The following is a 12,125-nucleotide window of genomic DNA, read 5'->3' on the forward strand; positions in this document are numbered from 1 at the left end:
ATAAGGAATACAAGTAACTGATATTCTCCAGATTACTAATTGAATTTTTTATAAGAATGTATTTGTACTAACCCTACTTGAGACATCTAATACATATATAATGTGTGCTAGTTGTATCTGTGGTCCGTAACTTATTCATCATGTTGAAAGTTAGTATTGATTCTTCTAAGTTTGTGTTTGATAACAGAATATTCAGTTATGGCAAAATATTTTTCCTTTGGGAAAATATCATATTTTAAATTAAGATGATGTACAAAAAACCATAATAACTATTTAAGCAATTAAAACTGGTATAAATATGAAATTTTCTGATTTTTTTTTTTTATGCTTTTCAGATGAGAGTTTTCATGGTCCTATATGATTCATGATATCACCAAGCTCTAGTAACAAAAGTGTTGATTAAAATGATTTCTTCAGTCTCAGGAGCTCACATGTTGTAGAAAAATGCCACAATGCTTAAGAGGCTTTTACCTGAAGAAATTAGTAGTAACATTTCCATTTATTCATCTGTTTTTCTATTTCTTTTGACATGTTTTTGCCAGGTAGTTTATTTAATGTGAATTTAGCAGAAGTGGAATTTGAATCCACGTATTTGCACAGAGCACTGAAAGCTCCCATAAAGCAAATAGAAGAAGGCTTCCAGGGAGAATTTCAAGAATGTTGTGCATTTTTAAAATGTAAGTGTCTGCTGTGCTCTGTTTCCACAGTTTATGCCCTTTCCCTTGTGACTATTGCCCTTTCTTTTCATCTTTGCAACAGTTTTGTTTGTTTGTTTGTTTTTGTTTTTGAGAAGGAGTCTTGCTCTGTCACCCAGGCTGGAGTGCAGTGGTGCAATCTCAGCTTACTGCTACCTCTGCCTCCCGGGTTCAAGCAATTCTCCTGCCTCAGCCTCCCGAGTGGCTGGGATTACAGGCGCCCGCCACCACGCCAGGCTAATTTTTATGTTTTTAGTAGAGACGGGCTTTCACCATCTTGGCCATGCTGGTCTTGAACTTCTGACCTCGTGATCCACCCGCCTCAGCCTCCCAAAGTGCCGGGATTACAGGCATGACCCACCGCGCCTGGCCTTTATAATAGTTTTAACCGTGACCTTTTAAGTTATGGATTTAGTTTGGTTTCTGCATAATATCAGGTGGTTTATAGCAAGTAAACACTGCATATCTGTGATTGGAAGGTTGGTGGGAAGATTACTTTTCCGTTCTTGATGTGGCAGCCTTAAGTGCCATCACAGTTTGTTCTGTGGTTTGCCTTTTTTTTTTTTTTTGGTGGGTGTCAGATACAATGATGCATGCAAAACTTTTAACCCAATGTCCAGTGCAGAGGTAAGTGCTGAATACTTAATTGCTATTATTCCTTTATCTCCTATTTTTGACTAGCTTCCTTTTCTGGTTCAAGGCAATTAGCTTCTATTATCATTCATTCGTGTATTCTCTCCAGGGTTCACTCATCTTTTACATAATTGCCATTTAGACCCTGCATTTGTTTTTATCTATTTCTTTTTTTATCAGTGAGGAAGCCACTATATACTTTTATTTAAAACTGAACTTAAATTTTATCCTAATAGAATTCCAAATATTTCTATAAATAGACAAAATACTGGAGGCATTTATATGTGCGAAAATGCTTGGGACCCTATTTAACTGCTCCCTTGCCCCTGATTGCTGCAAGAAAGTAGAAGCAGGGTGACAATAGAGGGAATGCAACCAACACTAGCCAGGTGCAGGGCTCGGCTGTTTAGTATACATTATGGAATGTGTTATCCCCAGTTTAGGTTGGAGGAAACTGGGCTTCAGAGAATTTAAGTAACAGGCTCTCGAAGGTTGTATGACTAATAACTGACAAAGTAGGGATTCCAAGCAAGATTTCTGATTCTGGCACTGTTGCTCACATAGTGGGTACTTTAGAACGGTGACTTTCAATTTTTTTTTTTTTTTTTTTGAGAAGGAGTCTTGCTCTGTTGCCCAGGCAGGAGTGCAGTGGCGTGACCTCGGCTCACTGCAACCTCCACCTCCCTGGTTCAAGCAATTCCGCTTCCTCAGCCTCCGAAGTAGCTGGGATTACAAATGCATGCCACCAGGCCTAGCTAATTTTTTTGTATTTTTGGTATAGACGGGGTTTCATCATGTTGGCCAGAGTGGCCTCAAACTCCTGACCTCAGGCAATCTGCCTGCCTCAGCCTCCCAAAGTGCTGGGATTGTAGGCGTGAGCCACTGCGCCCGGCCGACTTTCAAATTTTTTAACCACAGCCCAGTATAACACTGTGTGTATGTGTGTGAGTGTGCTTGTATGTGTGTTTGAAATAAAACTTTTTCAGGTGCTTGTACACTGATTTTTTTTTTTTTTTTTTTATCAGAACCACTAATGAGATGAGACCATAGTTTGTAAAACCTCATGCCTTAGAGAAAAAGATAGGAAGACATTTTCTTTTTCGTTTATTTTTCTGTCTTAACTGAAGACCTTCCAGGCTGGCAATATCCAAGGGCCAGATTCAAAGTGAGAAGGTTATATACCTCTTGAAATATGTAAGGTTGGATAATTAGACTTTGATGCTTAAAATAGTGCTTTCAGGCAGTGGAATTTTCATCAGCTCCCCCGACATTTACTTGTGCCATTGCTGTAATACAAAAGCAGTGAGAACAGCAAGAAAACGCAATGTAAGTACTGTACATCATGGCAAATATTCTTGCTAAAACTTCTACTCATCCTGTATTTCTTTTGTAGGGGGATTTTAACCTAATTTATTGCAATTTTTAGATCAGTGGGCTTGTGTTAACTCACATCACTTAGAGAATACACTGGAGACAACTTTAGAAATCAAGTGGGAGCTCTTGAATGAAAACTGCTGCCTCAGATGCTGACTGAACTGAGCAACCAGTGTTGAACAGGTGCCTTCTTGTTCATAACTTGGTGTGTATGATCTCACTTGCCTCCTCATAGGTAGCTCTGAGACCAGATGGAATTTTCTTCTTTCACAATAACCATTACCGAAAAACAAGCAAACAAAACCCAAGAGCTGAGATAGCTTGTTCTAAGTCACATGTGACTAGTAGAAAAGAGTAAAACTTCAACCCATGTGTGGATTTCATACTGAAGATCTTAAAACAAAAACCCCTTCATTATGTAATTAAGAATGTCAAGAGTCACCTTTGTTGTGGATTAAAACACCAACTCTTGGGGCAACAGATTAGGTTAGACTATAATATAATAAAGTATCATTCAGTTTTCATTGTTTAAAGGTAAATAATGTATTCTTCTTGACTTTGAGCTTCAGATATCTAAAATGCCTTCATTTGGAGAAACATTGATATAGTCCCCATAAATATGTATTTTTTAACCCTGTGCAGTGAACCTGGAAGCCTGGGTAAATGTCCCTGTTTTATGATGTGTCTTCACTGTTTTTGTTCTGAAAACCTGTGAAATAGGGGGAGCAGGTGGTGCCATTGTTGGCAACACTGAGGTTGCCCCAAGAACCTTAGGCCCCAAGTTTCTTTTAACTTTTGTGTGAGAATTGAAATGAGAACTCAGGCTTTCTGACCACTGCCCATTTCTTTGCAGAAGCATTAGTCCATGTGGGCAGAAAATGAAATGTTGTAGTTAAAGTCAAGAGATAAAAAATGGCAGAGGAAGATTTATTTGCGATTTATTTGCTACTTGGATTTAGAATGTAGCCTTGTGAAGACTTTGTCAGTGTTGTATAAAGTGATCCCATAAAGAAAGAATTCAGTAAAATTCTATATTTAGAAGACACTAATTTAACGTAGCCACTAAGTAGACACCTCAGTAGGTAGAAATATTCTTTAAAATTCTGATTTCCTTTAGGCCCCAAGTTTCTTTTCATTTTTGCTAAGCACTTATTTGCATGTGTCCCAGTGAAACATGTTACATATGTACATACTGGATTAGTCATGTTTTTGGGTTTTGTTTGTTTGTTTGGTTTTTTGAGACAGAATCTCGCTCTGTCACCAAGGCTGGTGTGCACTGGTGTGATCTCGGCTCACTGCAACCTCCCTCTTCCTGGGTCAAGCAATTCTCCTGCCTCAGCCTCCCAAGTGGCTGGGACTACAGGTGCGCACCACTTCACCCGGCTAATTTTTTCTATTTTAATAGAGACGGGGTTTCACCGCGTTGCCCAGGCTGGTCTTGAACTCCTGAGCTCCAGCAATCTGCCCACCTCGGCCTCCCAAAGTGCTAGGATTACAGGCGTGAGCCACTGCACCCGGCCTAGTCATGTTTTATAACTGTTTTTGGCCCCAACCACCTGAAGTTTGATTCCACAAGGGATTAAAGAAAAAGGACAAATGCACATAGGGTGTTTATATTATATGCTCATTGAAAGGCTGATTGAATAATAATAGAAGAGTAAGAATGGATAAAATTTATTGAGAGCTTCTGTGTACCGGGTAGTATTCAAGGTGTTTTAGGCATTTTATCTCAGAAAAATCTCGTCTGAAGATAGATGCTATTAATTACTTCAATTTTTATAGATGAAGAAACCAAAGCACAAAAAATACAAGTTAATATTAAGGGTCATAGTTTCATAAATGATAGAGCAAGTGTAATGTGACTTACATCCTGTGCTTTTAATAACTGTGTTATGCTGGTCCCTTATAATAGACATGAAACTAAGAGTTACTAGAAAATGGGTCTTAATCATAATTTTATCATTAAAGTTCGAGCTTGTACAAGTCAATCTCTTTTTTTGTTTCATCATCCTAAATTGTGCTGTTCTACCTACAAGTCCAGTTTCTGATTAAATTGTGATATAATAGGGATTAAAGCCAGAGGAGAGTAGTGGCTATAGGCTAGGATACATTATGGAAATTAGAGGAACAGGAGGAGTAAAAACAATAGAAAGTGTTAAAAAATGCAGTTGACTTTTGAACAGCTTGGGGGTTGGGGCAGTGACCCCTGTTGAGCTGAAAATTCACATATAACTTTTGACTCCCCGAAAACTTAGTTTACTAATAGCCTACTATTGACCAGAAGCCTTACTGATAACATAAACAGTCGATTAATACATATTTTGTATGTTATATATATTATATACTGTTTTCTTCCTTGTCTTAAGAAATTGCCATAGCCCCCCCAGCCCTCACCTTTAGCAGCCACCACCCTCACCAGTCAGCAGCCATTAAAATCAAAGAAAGAGGCTGGATGCAGTGGCTCACACCTGTAATCCCAGCACTTTGGGAGACTGAGGTGGGCGGATCATGAGGTCAAGAGAAAGAGACCATCCTGGCCAACATGGTAAAACCCTGTCTCTACTAAAACTACAAAAATTAGCTGGGCGTGGTGGCGCACACCTGTAGTCCCAGCTCCTCCGGAGGCTGAGGCAGGAGAATCACTTGAACCCAGGAGGCAGAGGTTGCAGTGAGCTGAGATTTGCACCACTGCACTCCAGCCTGGCAACAGAGCAAGATTCCGCCTAAAAAAAAAAAAAAAATCAAAGAAAGACCCTCCGCTAGCAGAAAGATTATTACTTACTGAAGACTTAGATGATCATTAGTATTTTTTAGCAACAAAGTGTGTGTGTGTATTTGTGTATTTGTTTGTTTTTTGAGACAGGATCTTGCTCTGTCACCCAAACTGTAATGCAGTGGTACAGTCACTGGTCACTGCAACATTAGCTTCCTGGTCTGAAGTAATCCTTCTGCCTCAGCTTTTCAAGTAGCTGGGGCCACAGTCATACGCCACCATGCCTGGCTGCTTTTTAAATTTTTGTAGTGATGGTGTCTTGCTATGTTGCTCAGGCTGGTGTTGAACTCCTGGCCTCAAGCAGTCCTCCCACCTTGGCCTCCCAAAGTGTTGGGATTGTAGGCATGAGCTACTGTTTCCAGCCTAAAGTATATTTTAATTAAGGATGCCCATTGGTTTTTAAAACATAATGGTATTGCACATTTGCCAAACTACAGTATATTGTAAACATAACTTTAACTTTTATATTTACTAGGAAATGAAAAAAGTTTGCAACTAGCTTTGAGGTATTTATTTTGTTTTGGTGGTCTGGAACTGAACCTGCAATATCTCTGAGTGTGCCTGTATATATACATATAAAAAAATGTATTGTAAGGAATTGACTCATGAGATTATGGAGGCTGACAATTCCAAATCTGCAGTGGGGTTGGCAGGCTCAAGACCCAGGAGAGTCAATGGTGCAAAACAAGTCCAAAGGCCATTTGCTGGGGAATTTGCTCTTGCTTGGGAGGCTGGTCTCTGTTCTGTTCAGGCCTTTAACTGATTGGATGAGGCCAGGAGTTTGAAACCAGCCTGGCCAATATGGCATAACCCTGTCTCTACTAAAAATACAAAAATAAGCCGGAAGTGGTGGCGCACGCTTGTACTCCCAGATACTCGGGAGGCTGAAACAGGAAAATTGCTTGAAGCTGGGAGTGGAAGGTTGTAATGAGTCAAGATGGCGTCACTGCACTCCAGCCTGGGCAACAGAGTGAGAGTCTGTCTCAAAAAAAAAAAAAAAAAAATTTAGCAATCACAGCCCCTGTGGAATGTGATACAGGCAAGGCCTTTTTAGAGGGCATCAGCCCTCACCACCCTACTCCCAGAGCTTCTCTCCAAGCCCAGCATTTTTAGCTGTATTTTTGCACATATATTTTATTAGGTAGAAATATATTTTGTTAGGTAGAAATCCTAAAACCTATTCAAACCAAATAAAAATAGGCAAGAAAGCATTCTATTGTGAAACAGTTACAATGCAAAGAATTTAGGGGAGTGGTGAGTTAAGAGGATGTGGGTAGAGTTTATTATAATTGTGTGGATTGTCACCTGTCATAAGGATTACAGTTTGGCAAAAGAAAAATAAACCTTTTCTTCATTTTGAGCCTGGAATGTATGTTACTATACACAGTGCAATAGGGGCCTTATTAGATCTACAGGAAAATTCTATCTTCATTCTAAGGGAGAGTAGCTGTGGGACCTTAGGAACCCTGGCTGTACTACCCAAACACTGGACAAGTCTTACCTCTTTTGATGCTGCTAACTCTTCAGAGGAATTCCTTGTGGTGGTATATAACTCGTTGGTTGAAGAATAAATGCATAAAACGTAATTAAAGTCTATATGGCAGCTACTGTTTAACCATATTATCTCATATAAACCTTGAAAGGAGCTAATAAAGTGGAGGGCATAGTTATATTACTGCTCTTACAGAAACAGCAACCACAATTTTAAGTCTTCTAGTCAGTGTAGGACAGTGTTTTGTATATAGGTGCTTAATATAAATGTTTGATTTAAAACCAATCTTGTTCTATTTTTGTAATTGTTTTCTTTTTTCTCTTCCACTGGTCTTTAATTTTAACCTTTGGCCGGGTGTGGTGGCTCACGCCTGTAATCCCAGCACTTTGGGAGACCGAGGCGGGCAGATCACCTGAGGTCAGGAGTTTGAGACCAGCCTGGCCAACGTGGTGAAACCCCGTCTCTACTAAAAATACAAAAATAAGCCGAGAGTGGTGGTGGGCGCCTGTAATCCCAGCTACTTGGGAGGCTGAGGCAGTAGAATTGCTTGAACCCAGGAGGTGGAGGTTGCAGTGAGCCGAGATCACACCATTGCACTCCAGACTAGGCAACAGAGCGAGACTCCATCTCAAAAAAAAATTTTTTTTAATTTTTATTTAATTATAATTTTTTTTTCCTGAGTTGGGGTCTCACCCTGTCACCCAGGCTGGAGTGCAGTAGCACCCTCTTGGCTCACTGCAACCTCAAACTCTTGGACTCAAGCAATCCTCCCACCTCAGCCTTCCAAGTAGCTGGGAACTACAGGTATGCCTCACTATGCCCAGCCAATGCTTACCTCTAATTTTATTCTCAATCATTGTCTACTATATGATGAATGCTATATATATATATATATATATATATATATATTTTTTTTTTTTTTTAAAGAAAAAGTAATAGAATTTAGATCTGTCCCTTGAGGAACTTTTGACAGATTAATTTATCTTAATATCAGAGTGGAAGTGAGTACTTAATACAAAATACCGTCTAACACCTTTTTAAGTAGAATACTGGCTGGCTGGGCACAGTGGTTCATGCCTGTAATCTCAGCACTTTGGGAGGCCAAGGTGGGAGGCTTGCCTGAGCCCAGCCTTTGGGACCAGCATCTCTAAATAAACGTAATTAGCTGGGCGTGGTTACATGTGCCTGTAGTCTTAGATACTCCTGAGGCTACTTGCTTGAGCCTAGGAGTTGAAGGCTGCAGTGAGCTATGATCGTGCCATTGCACTCCACCTGAGTGGCAGAGTGAGACCCTGTCTCAAAATAAAAATGAAGTAGGGTACTTTTTTTATAGCTTAGATTTTTTTTGTTGTTGTTTAATTCTAGAGAGGAAACCTTTCTGTAGTGTAACTTGCAAAAGAGTTAGTGTTTTTCTTTCTCAGTGATCTCTTACAGCAAATGCTAATTAATTAAAAATAGCTGACCAACACAGGAAACAGCTCATGTAGCAGCTTATGATGCTGTTCCAAAAACAGACTTGAGCTCTCGGGTACTAGAGAAGCACGAATATTGAAAACATTGCGAACAAATTCAGGTAAAAGTATGGTGTGTTCTAAGAAGGATCCATGTGCCTTTACGTTAATAGTTTTCTGATTCTAAAAGTCGTGTGCTTACTGTTAAAGATAGTATAGGGGCTGGGCGCGGTGGCTCATGCCTGTAAAGCCAGCACTTTGGGAGGCCGAGGCAGGCAGATGGCTTGAGTCCAGGAGGTTGAGGCTGCGGTGAGCTGTGATCGCGCAACTGCACTGCAGCCTCAGCAACGGAATGAGACCCTGTCAAAAGTAAAAAAGGATATTGTAACCATGTATTTTGCAGAAGATGAAATTTGCACCCAATTTATAGCATTTATTTATTCTGGTGGTTTCTTTTTTTGTTTTTTTTTTGAGACGGAGTCTCGCTCTGTCACCCAGGCTGGAGTGCAATGGCACGATCTCGGCTCACTGCAACCTCTGCCTCTGGGTTCAAGCGATTCTCCTGCCTCAGCCTCCCAAGTAGCTGGGATTACAGGTGCCTGCCACCACGCCCAACTAATTTTTGTATTTTTAGTAGAGACAGGATTTTGCCATGTTGGCCAGGCTGTTCTCAAACCCCTGACCTCAGATAATCCACCCTCCTCAGCCTCCCAAAGTGCTGGGATTATAGGCATGAGCCTGGCCTATTCTGGTGGTTTCTATCAGATTTTTAAAATACATATTTTAACAGTATATACTTTTTCTTTAAATGGAATTATACTGTTTATCCAACTTGTTTTTTTATTTATATATATTAGAAAATTTCCACAGAAATCTTTTAAAATTCCCTGTCTTGCTATCTTTTTATTTTTTATTTATTTATTTATTGAGACGGAGTCTTGCTCTGTCGCCCAGGCTGGAGTGCAGTGGTGTGATCTCAGCTCATTGCAACCTCTGCCTCCTGGGTTCAAGGAATTCTCCTGCCTCAGCCTCCCAAGTAGCTGGGACTACAGGTGTGCGCCACCATGTCTGGCTAATTTTTTTGTATTTTTAGTAGAGACGGGGTTTCACCATGTTAGCCAGGCTGGTCTCAAACTCCTGACCTCAGGCAGTCTACCCGCCCCAGCCTCCCAAAGTGCTAGGATTACAGGCGTGAGCCACCGCGTCCAGGCATTTGCTGTCTTTTTAAAGACAACATAGTATTTCACTCTATACCTAGACTATAGTTCGTTTAAACCAATTCTCTTTTTCTTCTTTTTTTTTTTTTGAGACGGAGTTTCACTCTTGTTGCCCAGGCTAGAGTGCAATGGCATGTATCTCATCTCACCACAACCTTTGCCTCCCAGGTTCAAGCAATTCTCCTGCCTCAGCCTCCTGAGTAGCTGGGATCACAGGCATGCGGCACCATGCCTGGCTAATTTTGTATTTTTATAGAGATGGCGTTTCTCCATATTGGTCAGGCTGGTCTTGAACTCCCAACTTTAGATGATCCACGCACCTCGGCCTCCCAAAGTGCTGGGATTACAGTCGTGAGCCACTGCGTCTGGCCTAACCAATTTTCTATTAATAGACCTGTGGGTTGATAATATTTTATTTAAAAACATTTTTTTCTTGAAAGTCACCATTTTTAGAGCAGATACACTTGTCATTGAACAAATACGTAGTAATTTAATAGTATAATATAGTCACATTTTACTATGTGTCTAGAAGTTTTCTAAGAATTATCCTGCACGAATTAGAATAATTCTACAACTTTATGAGGGAGTTGCTATTACCTCTTCCAGAGTTCAGAAAGCCTCCAGGTTCCCTATGTGCCATCTTGACCCTCCCTGAGATGGACCAAAAGACAGGGTGATTGGATCAAACATGTGAGGGCTCCTAAATCCAAAGGAACAGGCGGAAGGAAGTATCTGCCTCAGTACAAAAAAGCAGAGCTTACAAGTTTTTGCCGAGGTATTGATGCCAAAGTATTCGCTGATTGCCATGACAGGTTTCAGAAGAACTGGTTTCTTAACCCTTCTGACTGCTTCGAAGGTTTCTTTTTTCTTTTTCTTTTTTCTTTTTTTTTTTTTTTTGAGATGGAGTCTTGCTCTGTTGCCTAGGCTGGAGTGCAGTGGCTTGATCTTGGCTCACTGCAACCTCTGCCTCCTGGGTTCAAGTGATTCTCCTGCCTCAGCATCCCTAGTAGCTGGGAGCACAGGTGCACACCACTGCACCTGGCTAATTTTTGTATTTTGGTAGAGAGACAGTTTTACCATGTTGGCCTTGCTGGTCTCGAACTCCTGACCTCAGATAATCTGGCCTCCTCGGCCTTCCAAAGTACTGGGATTACAGGCATGAGCCACCACGTCTGGCCTGCTTTGAAGGTTTCCTTGGCTCTTCCCACCAATTGATTGGTGTCTGTGTAGTCCTTGCTGACTTCCACATTCTCTTGTGAATTTAATTGATACACAGGGCCTTGCCTTAGATTGGGCTGTATTCTGGTCTGCCATCAAGACATGTCAGCTAATGCTGACATGTCCCATCCTTGGGTGCTCTTCCCTGATGGCCTCCATAGCTGCTTGTTGTTTTCTGCTGAAAATGGAAACTTTAAATATTTGTTATTAATTGTTTAGACCCTGTGATGGTTAATTTTAGATGTTTCTCTTTCTCTGTCTTTCCATTCTTTTCCTGTCCTTGGACATCAGAACCCCGGGCTCTTTGGCCTTTGGACTAATTAGGGGCCTGCCAACCTTCCCCCCAACCCCCACACCAAGCTCTCAGGTCTTTGGCCTCAGACTGAGAATTACATCATTGCCTTCCTTGGTTCTGAGGCTTTTGGGCTTCAACTGAGCCGGGCACTGGCATCCCTGGGCCTCCAGCTTGCAAATGGCCAGTTGTGGGACTTCTGAGCCTCCATAATCACGTGAGTCAGTTTCCCTAATGAATTCCCTTTCATCCATCCATCTCTCTCTATCTGATCTATATCCTATTCGTTATGTGTCTCTGGAGAACCGTGGCTAATATGTACTCTAGAAAAGCCTCCTGAGACTTAGAAGCTATGTTTCCTTTGTTTAAACGTTGTTGAATTGATCACAGATGTAATGCATTAGATTTTTCAGAAGAAAGAAAAGGTTTATTCCACATTACATCTCTTCAGAAGCCCACCCAAAGGGGATCTCTGTTTTGGCTATTTATTGCAGTGTAATAAACCACCCTAAAGCTTAGTAGCTTCAACTAGTGATTTATTATGTCTCATGATTCAGTGGGCTGACCAAGCTGTTCTTCTGGTTCATGTGGTGTTGGCTAGGTGCTGGAATGGCTGTGTTCCTCTGAGACTTGGATGGGTGCTCAGCTGGGACCCGGTGGATGCTTGGGTCACTTGTGGAATTGTATCTGGATTCCAACAGGGAGGCAGTGGATGCTACCCTACACAGTTAAGGACTAGGCCCAGAACTGGGACAGCATCATTTCTGCCATGTGTTAATGGTCAAGGCAGTAATAGGCCCAGCCTACATCAGTGTGGGAATGGACTAAACAAAGATGTAAGCACCTAGACATGTAGTTCATTGGGGATGATCACCAAAATAACCACTGACCAGAGTGTGCTCTCTGGCCCTTCACACATGCACGATAGAGCAGCCCACACAAGTCTCTCTCACTCACTCCATTACTACATCAACTTGACG

The sequence above is a fragment of the Theropithecus gelada genome, chromosome 11 (genome assembly GCF_003255815.1).
Source record: "Theropithecus gelada isolate Dixy chromosome 11, Tgel_1.0, whole genome shotgun sequence".
Classification (NCBI taxonomy): domain Eukaryota; kingdom Metazoa; phylum Chordata; class Mammalia; order Primates; family Cercopithecidae; genus Theropithecus; species Theropithecus gelada.